Source organism: Scyliorhinus torazame, chromosome 14 (genome assembly GCF_047496885.1).
Source record: "Scyliorhinus torazame isolate Kashiwa2021f chromosome 14, sScyTor2.1, whole genome shotgun sequence".
NCBI classification, from domain to species: domain Eukaryota; kingdom Metazoa; phylum Chordata; class Chondrichthyes; order Carcharhiniformes; family Scyliorhinidae; genus Scyliorhinus; species Scyliorhinus torazame.
The window spans coordinates 199,233,002-199,244,806 of NC_092720.1; the positions used below are offsets into that span (position 1 = coordinate 199,233,002).

General features: G+C 50.6%; 1 non-coding gene across 1 annotated transcript; it reads right to left on the minus strand.

Moving 5' to 3' along the window:
* Positions 1-10,874: 10,874 nt before the first annotated feature.
* LOC140390603 (U1 spliceosomal RNA) lies at positions 10,875-11,038 on the minus strand. Its single transcript, XR_011934663.1, has one exon. It is a non-coding gene; the product is annotated as a U1 spliceosomal RNA (small nuclear RNA).
* Positions 11,039-11,805: the final 767 nt, after the last annotated feature.

Consider the following 11,805-nt stretch of genomic DNA (forward strand, 5'->3'; position numbering starts at 1 on the left):
GGGATTCTTGCAGCGTAGTAGGGACAGTGGGGGGCTGGCACTACCGAGCCTGTGAGTACTACTGGGCCGCCAATGTTTCAATGGTGTGTAAGTGGATGGGAGAAGGGGAGGGAGCGGCGTGGAAGAGATTGGAGAGGGCGTCCTGCAGATGGACCAGCCTGCAAGCAATGGTGAGGGCGCCGCTGCCGTTCTCACCAAAGAAATACACCACAAGCCCGGTGGTGGTGGCTACATTGAAAATTTGGGGGCAGTGGAGACGGCATAGGGGAGGGACGGGAGCTTCGGTGCGGTCCCCGATAAGAAACAATCATAGGTTCGTTCCGGGGAGAATGGATGGGGGATTTGGAGCATGGCAAAGAGATGGGGTAGTACAATTAAGAGATCTATTTGTAGATGGGACGTTTGCGAGTCTGGGAGCGCTGACGGAGAAATATGGGTTGCCCCAAGGGAATGCATTTCGGTATATGCAATTGAGGGCTTTTGCGAGGCAACAGGTGAGGGAATTCCCGCAGCTCCCGACGCAGGAAGTGCAGGATAGAGTGATCTCAGAGACATGGGTGGGGGACGGTAAGGTGGCGGACATATACAGGGAGATGAGGGACGAGGGGGAGATCATGGTAGATGAGCTGAAAGGGAAATGGGAAGAAGAACTGGGGGAGGAGATTGAGGAGGGGCTGTGGGCTGATGCCCTACGTAGGGTAAACTCATCGTCCTCGTGTGCCAGGCTAAGCCTGATACAATTTAAGGTGCATATGACTGGAGCACGGCTTAGTAAATTTTTTGGGGTAGAGGATAGGTGTGCGAGATGCTCGAGAGACCCAGCGAATCACACCCACATGTTCTGGTCATGCTCGGCACTACAGGGGTTCTGGGTGGGGGTGGCAAAGGTGCTTTCGAAAGTGGTGGGGGTCCGGGTCGAACCAAGCTGGGGGTTGGCTATATTTGGGGTTGCAGAAGAGCCGGGAGTGCAGGAGGCGAGAGAGGCTGACGTGTTGGCCTTTGCGTCCCTTGTAGCCCGGCGCAGGATATTGTTAATGTGGAAGGAAGCCAAACCCCCGGGGGTGGGGACCTGGATAAACGATATGGCAGGGTTCTTAAGTTAGAACGGATTAAGTTCGTGTTAAGGGCTTCGGCTCAGGGGTTCACCAGGCGGTGGCAACCGTTCGTCGACTGCCTCACAGAAAGATAGAGGGAATGGAAAAGAAGTAGATAACAGCAGCAACCCAGGGGGGAGGAGGGGGGGTAGGGAGGGGGGGGGGGAGGAATCGGATGGACTCTCATGGATGTTATTGTATATGTATAGGTATTTGGTATATGTAATTGTATATTGGATTGTTGGATTGTATTTTTGGAGAGTATTTATTTTGGACATGGCAGTTGCCATTTAGTTTTGTTTTTTGTTTTTGTTTATATATTACTTATTTATTTGTTTAAAACTGGCCACGGTTATTTATATTGCTTTATTGTTGTGTGAAAGAAACACTACGTATTGTTTTGTTTGGCCAAAAAACTTGAATAAAATATATTTTAAAAAAAAGAACAGGAAGCTTTAGAAACTCGTTATCACCACCGGCAGCAACCAAGCCACCCCCGGTACCACAGTAGAAAACAATACAGGGAAATCTATTGTCAACTTGTCAGACTACACCCTTCAACCAGACAAAATCGAAGTCCTCAGCAGAGGGCTCAATTTCTGCACCACCACCAAAATGGACCCCATCAGTCTCGCGGCAGACACGGAGGAATTGATCAGGCGAATGAGGCTCCGGGAATTCTTCCACAGACCCCAAGAGGCCAACAGCGAACCCAAGCAGACTACCAATGAACCGGAACAGCAGACCGAGAGATCTGCGGTGCGGCAAACGAAGGGGAAAGAATCGAATTGGACCCCTCTGGAAGGCCGCTGCCCTAGACTCAACATGTATGCTCAAGCCGTCAGGAGTCGCGTCAATGCCAGATTCATCAGTCGCATTCACAAGACAGCCCCGAACGTCACCCAAGCACAACGCAATTCCAACGGCGCTCTCAAGACCAACCGCAGCATCGTCATCAAACCAGCAGACAAAGGAGGGGCCACTGTCATACTGAACAGAACGGACTACTGCAAAGAAGTATACCGACAACTGAACAACCAAGAACACTACAGACAGTTACTCGCAGATCCGACCAAGGAACACATCCGCCAACTTAACAGACTGATCCAGATCTTCAGAGCACCCTACGTGCTCTCATCCCACGTACACCCCGCATTGGAGATCTCTATTGCCTCCCGAAAATACACAAGGCCAACACACTAGGCCGTCCTATCGTTTCAGGCAATGGGACCCTGTGTGAGAACCTCTCTGGCTACATCGAGGGCATCTTGAAACCCGTCGTACAAGGTACGCCCAGCTTCTGTCACGACACAACGGACTTCCTACAGAAACTCAGCACCCATGGACCAGTTGAACCAGGAACATTCCTCGTCACAATGGACATCTCGGCACTCTATACCAGCATCCCCCATGACGACGGCATTGCTGCAACAGCCTCAGTACTCAACACCGACAACTGCCAATCTCCAGTCGCAATTCTGCAACTCATCCGCTTCATTCTGGATCACAACGTCTTCACCTTCGAAAACAAGTTCTTCATCCAGACGCACGGAACAGCCATGGGCACCAAATTCGCACCCCAATACACCAACATCTTCATGCACAAGTTTGAACAAGACCTACTCACCGCACAGGACCTTCAACCGATGTTATACACCAGATACATCGATGACATTTTTTTCCTTTGGACCCACGGAGAAGAATCACTGAAACAACAACATGATGACATCAATACGTTCCATCCAACCATCAGACTCACCATGGACTACTCTCCAAAATCAGTTGCGTTCTTGGACACACTCATCTCCATCAAGGACGGTCACCTCAGCACTTCGCTTTACCGCAAACACACGGATGACCTCACGATGCTCCACTTCTCCAGCTTCCACCCTAAACACATTGAAGAAGCCATCCCCTATGGACAAGCTCTCCGTATACACAGAATCTACTCAGACGAGGAGGAGTGTAACAGACATCTACAGACATTGAAAGATGCCCTCGTACGAACGGGATATGGCGCTCGACTCATCGATCGACAGTTCCAACGCGCCACAGCAATAAACCGCACCGACCTCCTCAGAAGACAAACATGGGACACAACCGACAGAATACCCTTCGTCGTCCAGTACTTTCCCGGAGCGGAGAAACTACGTCATCTTCTTCACAGCCTTCAACACATCATCGATGAAGGTGAACATCTTGCCAAGGTCATCCCCACACCCCAACTACTTGCCTTCAAACAACCGCGCAACCTCAAACAAACCATTGTTTGCGCAAACTACCCAGCCTTCAGAACAGTGACCACGACACCACACAACGCTGCCATGGCAATCTCTGCAAGACGTGCCAGATCATCGACATGGTACCACCATTACACGTGAGAACATCACCCACCAGGTACGCGGTACATACTCGTGCAACTCGGCCAACGTTGTCTACCTCATATGCTGCAGGAAAGGATGTCCCAAAGCGTGGTACATTGGCGAGACCATGCAGACGCTGTGACAACGAACGAATGGACATCGCGTGACAATCACCAGGCAGGAATGTTCCCTTCCAGTAGGGGAACACTTCAGCAGTCAAGGGCATTCAGCCTCTGATCTCCGGGTAAGCGCTCTCCAAGGCGGCCTTCAGGACGCGCGACAACGCAGAATCGCCGAGCAGAAACTTATAGCCAAGTTCCGCACACATGAGTGCGGCCTCAACCGGGACCTGGGATTCATGCCGCATTACATTCATCCCCCACCACTGGCCTGCGAAATCCTACCAACTGTCCTGGCTTGACACAATTCACACCTCTTTAACCTGGGGTTACCCCATCTCTGGATCTGTAAAGATTTCATCACCTGCTAATGCTCACATTCCAAGCATTGTCTGGCATCTTTGAATCTGTCTATATATATGTCTCTGGAACATACCTCTTCATTCATCTGAGGAAGGAGCAGCGCTCCGAAAGCTAGTGTCATCGAAACAAACCTGTTGGACTTTAACCTGGTGTTGTAAGACTTCTTAATATACTTTTAGGGCTAAGTACAGTCTGACAATTAAACAACTTACTGGAGAAGGAGGTTCCTCAAATGTCCCCATCCTCATTGATGGGGGTGCCCAGCACATCAGTGCAAACTGTAACGCCGAAGCATTCGCAACAATCTCCAGTCTTCTGCATTGTAAATTCTATGAAGACGTGTTTGATTCATTCCACGTGATACGAAGAAGCGTCTTAAGCCACTGGGTCTTGCAAAGGGGATGGGACCTGACAATATTCTGAAATAATACTAAAGAAATGCGCTTCAGAACTTGCCACGACCCTAGCAAAGCTGTTTCAGTACAGCTACAACACTGGCACCTGAAATGAAATGAAAATCACTTATTGTCACAAGTAAGCTTCAAATGAAGTTACTGTGAAAAGCCCCTAATCGCCACATTCCGGCGCCTGTTCAGGGAGGCTGGTATGGGAATTGAACCGTGCTGCTGGCCAGCCTTGGTCTGCTTTCAAAGCCAGCAATTTAGCCCCGTGCTAAACCAGCCCCTACCAGCAATGTGGAAAATTGTGGATTGGAGTATGTTTAGGCACAGTGAAAAGTATTATTGTTGGCTATATCCTGTAGAAGAGGGCGTCACGGTAGCGCAGTGGTTAGCATTGATGCAGAAGGTGGTTCGCACAGGACGAGACTAACCCATTGGTTTTGGCTAAGATCAAGTGTAGTCTCTGTTGATCATGGATTGGAGAACTCGGAGGGATTGAAGTCGTCGAAGAGGAAACGTTTAGAGCTCGGCTGCTATTGGTGGATCTACATGCTGGTCTAATCCTCTGGTTTAGGCCTAATGCCGATACAGTTTAGACTTAACGTGTGAGCTATGGCTGCAGCTGCATCCCGACCACCAAGCTAGGGAGTGTGAAACACTGTCCAAGTCACAGCGAAGAAGGCGGAAGGGGAGTCACCTGTGGACCGCAATTTCTTCGTGAAGCGGGTGCTGCTCGAGTGCTGCGGGTTTCAAGCAACAGATATCTCCTGCTTGCAAGACTTCCCCAACAATGGATATTTTGACGTCACCTTCAAGAGTGTCGCAGCTTGCATCAATTTCTTGAACGTGTTCAAAGAAAAATTTAACCAGAGCCCCCTGTCTATCCTGATTGCGGAGCCTCTGTTTACGCTACCATCGCAGCAAAACCGGGTTGTTACACTGCACACGTACAACCCCCACGTCCCCGTGTCTGATGTGCTCACGTTCCTCGCCAGGTACGTCGAGCTGAAAAGTAACAGCGTGCAACTGAAGGACACCTTTGGCATCTGGACAAGTGAGCACCAGATCAAGGTGACTCTAAGAACAGATGACGACGGAACCATCCTGCATCCCCCCTCCAGTTTCGCCATTGGAGGAAATCGGGGCTATTTCTACTACGTGGGACAGCCACGAGTATGCCGCACCGCAAAACGGGGCATGTTGCCGCCAACTGCAATGTCACCTTCTGCAAAAACTGCAGGCAGGAGGGACACATGACAAAGGACTGCAAGGAAGACAAGTGCTGCAACCTGTGTGGGGAGGCCGGCCATCTTCACAGGGCCTGCCCGAAACGCGGGGCAACGTACGCACAAATCATCAGCGGCGGAGTCAAAAAGGCGACCACAGAGGAGGTTCATGCACCCTCCATCGACAAAGACACCACAGCACAGAATGCTGAAGATCAACAGAAGGGCCCTCAACAAAAAGTGGAGGTCCCAGCTCAACCTGACAACTCAACCCCAACCTCATCTGACGAGGAAGACTCAATGGAAGAGGATGGAACGAAGAATCAAGGGCCCTGGGAAACGGTGAACAGGGACAAACGAAAGAGGAAACAAGAAAATGAACTGAAGAAACCCCCGATGGGGAATGGCAAAAAGCGGCACCTTTCAGCCACCGGGCTTAGTGCCGAAACCTCCTCCGATGAGGGAAAACAAGACCAGAATCGGCCTCAAATAAAGAGGCAAAGTACCAATGTGGAACGGGATGCACAGACCACCAGACCACAGACAGGGAAGGAAATAAAGCACGGCGAGATCATCAACCTCTGGTGGATGGGAACAGCAATATGACCAACGGACACCAAACGCCGGACATTAAAAATAAAGTCACAGACCAACTCCAGAAAGTAACAAGCAGCAACAACCCAGGCGAAAACCGGCCTGCAACTCCAACACCCACTGAATGCCACGACGGACGCCAGGGCTACACTAGCCACCCCCCCCCCCCCCCCCAATGCATCCCCGTCGAGTTCACGGGCCCAGTGTGGACCAGGACAGCTTTCTCAGCCCTGCAAATGTGCAACAGTTTGCGAGCACCACCGGCATGCTGGGGAACATTCAACAGCTGGAACACCCAACTGCACAGACTCTGGACTCTGACTGGTAAATCTACCTTTTTAAAATGGGGTTTAAAATTGCATCTATCAATGTGCGAAGCATTAAAGATACTTCGTGGTGTGTAGCCACACTCGGCTACTCAGCAAACGTGAAAGCCGACCTACTGTTCCTGCAGGTGTGTGGAATTCCTCACCTCAGCAACTACAGGCGCTGGTCGAGCTGGTGGCCCCATGGGCCATCCACCTGGTCAGGAGGAAACGACTGTCGTTCCTCCGGCCTGGGTATTCTGCTGCGGGGAGGCAACTTCACCATCTCCGACATTAAGGAGGTACAGGATGGACGCCTCCTTGTAGCAGACGTTAAATACACAAACGTCCCTCTCAGACTCATTAACGTGTACGCCCCGGCCATAAAGAGTGAGCGGCCGGCAGTCCTTCAGCGACTCCCGCTGCTGTTGGCCACCTCCAAGCCGGTCATTCTGGGCGGTGACTTGAACTGCATCATCGATGCGGCTGGACAATCCAGCAGAGCGACAGCAAACTAGACGCTGCGTCCAGGCTCCTGATGGAAACAGTAAAAGACGCCAAGCTGCTCGACGTCTACAGCAACCCTACAGACGGAGCGCAGCGTAGATACACATGGCCACGGCCAGACGGGTCCGTCCGCTCCAGGATAGACTTCTTCTTTGTGTCCCGTGCTTTCACGGTCAGGTCCACCGTCGTTAAGCCGGTGTTCTTCTCTGACCACTGCCTCCTACTGGCCGACTGCCACCTGCAGGAAAACCAGGGGGCGGGCAGGGGGACATGGAAGCTGAATGTAAAACTGTTGACTCCAGAGAACCTCGAGGAACTTAAAAGGGATTACAAAGGTTGGAGAACCGTGAAAACCCTCTTTGAGTCTCCACATCTCTGGTGGGAAGCAATCAAGGGGAACATCAAAAGGTTTTTCATCCTCAAAGGCATTCAAAAGGTGAGAGAGAGACGAGGGGCCATGTCCAGGCTCCAGAAATGTATGCAGAATTTGCTCCAGCTGCAGTCGATGGGGGTTGCTGTCAAGGAGGATCTCCAAGAGGTGAAGAGCCAGCAAGCCTCACTCTACACCTCGGAGGCCTCCAAGGTTATCTTCCGTTCCAGAGTCCGCTCCGTGGAGTAGGATGAAAAGTGCTCACGCTTCTTCTTCCAAAAGGTGCACAGAGAGACCTCTGTGATCAGCAGCCTGAAGGAAGAAGATGGCTCTGTAAAGTCATCGCAGTCTGACATCCTGAGGATCAGCAACTCTATTTATGCCAGACTGTGTGATCCGAAGCCAACAGATAACACTGTTTCTCAGACCTTCCTGTCGTCTATCACGGAGGTCTTAGGCGACAGCGAGAGGGAAAATCTGGACAAACCGTTAACTCTGGAAGAGCTGACAAAGGCCGTCAGGTCCTTTGAGACGAGTAAAACCCCCGGAAGCGACGGCTTACCGGTTGAGTTGTATTCGGCTCTGTGGGACTGGATGGGCCCAGACCTGCTGGAAGTGTACGAGAGTATGTTTCTGGATGGCAGCATGTCAGAATCCATGAGGAAAGGCATCATCACCCTCATCTACAAGCAGAAGGGGGAAAGGGAAGAAATTTGAAATTGGCGACCCATTTCACTGTTGAATGTAGATTATAAAATTCTAGCCAAGGTCATCGCCAATCGGGTCAGGTCTGCTCTGGAGTCGGTGATCCACCCTGACCAGACCTGTGCTGTACCCGGCAGGAAGATCTCTGATAGCCTCGTGCTACTCAGGGTAACGATCGCCTACGTGCAGGACAGGAGGGTGGACACCTGCCTCATCAGCCTTGACCAGGAGAAGGCTTTTGACAGAATATCGCACACCTACAAGATGGATGTGCTCTCCAAAATGGGGTTTGGAGTGGGAATTGGCAATTGGATCAAACTGCTCTACACAAACATCGATAGCGCAGTCTCAATCAATGGGTGGGAATCAGAAAAGTTCCAGATCAAATCTGGAGTCAGGCAGGGCTGCTCTCCTTCCTCCGCCCTGTTTGTGTGCTGCATAGAACCTTTAGTCGAGTCCATCAGGAAGGATCCGGGTATAAGAGGAGCGATGATCCCAGGCAGCGGAGGCGTGCAAGTTAAGGCCTCCCTGTATATGGACGATGTCAATGTCTTCTGCTCGGATCCCGCGTCTGTATGCAGGCTCTTGAATGCCTGCGCCCAGTTTGAACTGGCCTCGGGAGCCAAGGTAAACCACGGCAAGAGCGAGGCCATGTTCTTTGGGAACTGGGCCGACCGGTCCTTTGTCCCCTTCACTGTCAGGTCAGATTATCTGAAGATGCTGGGAATATAGTTCGGAGCGGCTGGATCGTGCACCAAAAACTTGGAGGAGCGCATCGCCAAGGTAAGACAGAAACTGGGCGGGTGGGAGCAACACTCCCTCTCCATTGCGGGAAAAACCCTGGTCATCAGGTGTGGGGCACTCTCGGTGTTACTGTACTGGTCTGGCCCATTACCCGCAGCAGTCACCCAGGCCATCTTCAAATTCATCTGGAGATCCAAGATGGACCGTGTCCGTAGGGACACCATGTACAAACCTCTGGATGAGGGAGGGAAAAACGTACCCAACGTCTCCCTCATCCTGATGGCCACCTTTGTGTGCAGCTGCATCAAGCTGTGTGTGGACCCCCGGTATGCAAACACCAAGTGTCATTTACATACTGAGGTTCTACCTGTCCCCGGTGTTACGAAGGATGGGCCTGGCCTCATTGCCGCGGAACGCTCCAAGTAGTTGTACCGTGCCGTACCACCTGTCCCTCGTGGAAACGTTTTTGAAGAAAAACATCTTTGACCACGAGGCAATGAAGCAGTGGTCAGCACGTAATGTCCTCGAGGCCCTCAGGGAAAAGGAGACTGTGAAGGACCTTGGACGGTTCCTTGAGCAGACTGTCAGAGTCATCTGGCAGAACGTCTCATCACCAGAACTTACAAACAAGCACTAAGACCTAGCTTGGCTGTTGGTGAGGAAGGCCCTCCCTGTCAGATTCTTCATGTACACCCGAAGGCTCAGCGCCGTTGCACGCTGCCCTCGGAGTGGCTGTGGGGGAAATGAGATGGTCACCCACCTCCTTGTGGACTGTGCCTTTGCAAAGAAGGTCTGGAGAGAGTATTTGTCAAGGTTCATCCCGAGCAGCTCTGTGACACAGGACCCTGTGCTCTACGGACTGTTTCCAGGGACACACACCGAGACAAACATAACTGCTGCTGGAAGGTCATCAACTCGGTGAAAGACGCTCTTTGGTCTGCCCGAAACTTGCTGATCTTCCAGTGCAAAGAACTGTCCTCGATCGAGTGTTGCAGACTGGCACATTCCAAGGTCCAGGACTACGTGCTGAAGGACGCACTCAAGCTTGGGGCAGCTGCCGCCAAGGCGCAATGGGGAAAGACCACTGTGTAAGGTCTCACCAGCAAATGTACACCGAGGGGCGGGTAACAGTGTAAACCCCCCTCGGTCTGGGTCATTAACACTCCAATGTATAAAAGAAACATCACAATGTAAATGTTTAAGAAGGAATTGTAACGTAAAGCGCGATATGTGTGTAAGGTTATCAAAATTGAATGGAAGAAAGTCAAGGGAATGTGTAACTCTGATGGAAATGTACAGTCAAGACAATTCGAAATGTTCTGTAATGTTTAGGATAGTTTTTATGAATAAAGTATATTTTTTTGATAAAAACACATGCCCGAAGGTGGGCTGTTTCAGGGTGGGCGGGTACGCGCTCTAGCACGGGCAGTGCCATCTTTTCCGGCGCATGTGTGGGGGTTGTAGGTAATTGGGGAGCTGCAGCTTGTCAGCCCTGCGCATGTGCAGCACAGGACCTGGCGATTCTCCAACCATTTTCCGCGCGTTCCACGAGTGTTTCACGCAACGCCGGTGCAAGCCACCCACCGGTAGTGGAATTGGTGAGGGTTTTGTGTCAATTTTCCCATCGTGAAACTCCACGGATCCTCCGTTGGCATCAGCACTTAGCCTGAGGAATGGAGAATCCAGCCCACGGTGTTTGGAATTTGCCGGCCACAAATAAAATGTCAGGGGGAGAACTGTGTGGGGTGAGGGTAATTTTTTCTGGTGGAAATAAATTCTAGTTAGAACATAGAACAATACAGCGCAGTACAGGCCCTTCGGCCCACGATGTTGCACCGAAACAAAAGCCATCTAACCTACACTATACCATTTTGTGGGTGGATTGCAGGCAGAGTAATAAACTCTGATCAGAAGGAATAATTGTGTGGTGATAGTGGAAGGGAGTAAAATAATGGAGGACGGTAATTATTGTGCGGAAAAACCGGGTAACTGCAGCAAATTCGAAGGACTGGATGGGTATGGACAGGGTCGAGCGCCCTACTGGCAAGTGTGTGAAGAGCAGTTCTATTTTTGTTCTGTAAATCAGGGGAGAGCGCGAACGCAGTCCCCCACTACCACAAATTTTGCAGTCGAGTATCCCGCATTTGGGGACATCGCAGGCGTCAGCACACCCGAAGTGCAATGGGCTAGCCTCGTCCTGGGCGAACCACCTTTTTGATCATGGTTTCACCCCTGCCAGGTAAGTATGCTTAAAAACTGTACACACGCCCAGCCCACACCACATATCACATCTTTCACTCACACTTACTGCATTTCCACCGGACTGTCGCTTTCATTAGAATTCACTCTATCAATTAAGACCGTCTTTCTGCATTATTCTGACAAATGTTTGAATGTTCCACTCAGTTAAGGAAGAGATTCAGATACAAAACCCACCATTTATATTTGCATATTGCCCTTAAAAGGAAGTGAACCGCCCCTCATGTACTTGTCCGTCAAACCCAGGGACCGTTTCCGGAATAAAACCTTTTCGAACTTTGTTCAGCAAGGAAAGACTTGTCTGAAACGAGGGGTTGGGTGGAGGGAGATTAATGAGGAGGATTTTGGAATGGAAAATATTGATTCATTTTTCCAGGAGAGATATTATGGGGCGATGAAGAAGTTATTGACAATCTGAGGAGATTTTCTTGGTGGGGGGGGTCAGGTTAATGTTGGAGGGAGGGGAGGTACTGGATGGTCATGGAGGGGGTGTTATTGAGGTGACAGGATGGTCAGGGGGTGATGGGGTGTGAGGGGGACTCTGACTCTAACTCACAGAGGACTAGCTGCCTCTAATATGGATACTCCCAACTGTTTTTTTTGCAAAAATAAACTTTATTCATAAAATATCTGAACAAAACATTACAAAACATTTCAGATTGTCATAACATGAAAGTGCAATGGTGGTCACATTTTCTGCAGAAATTTCACTTTGAGATATTTCAATTCAGTAATGCAAACATTACAAACATTCC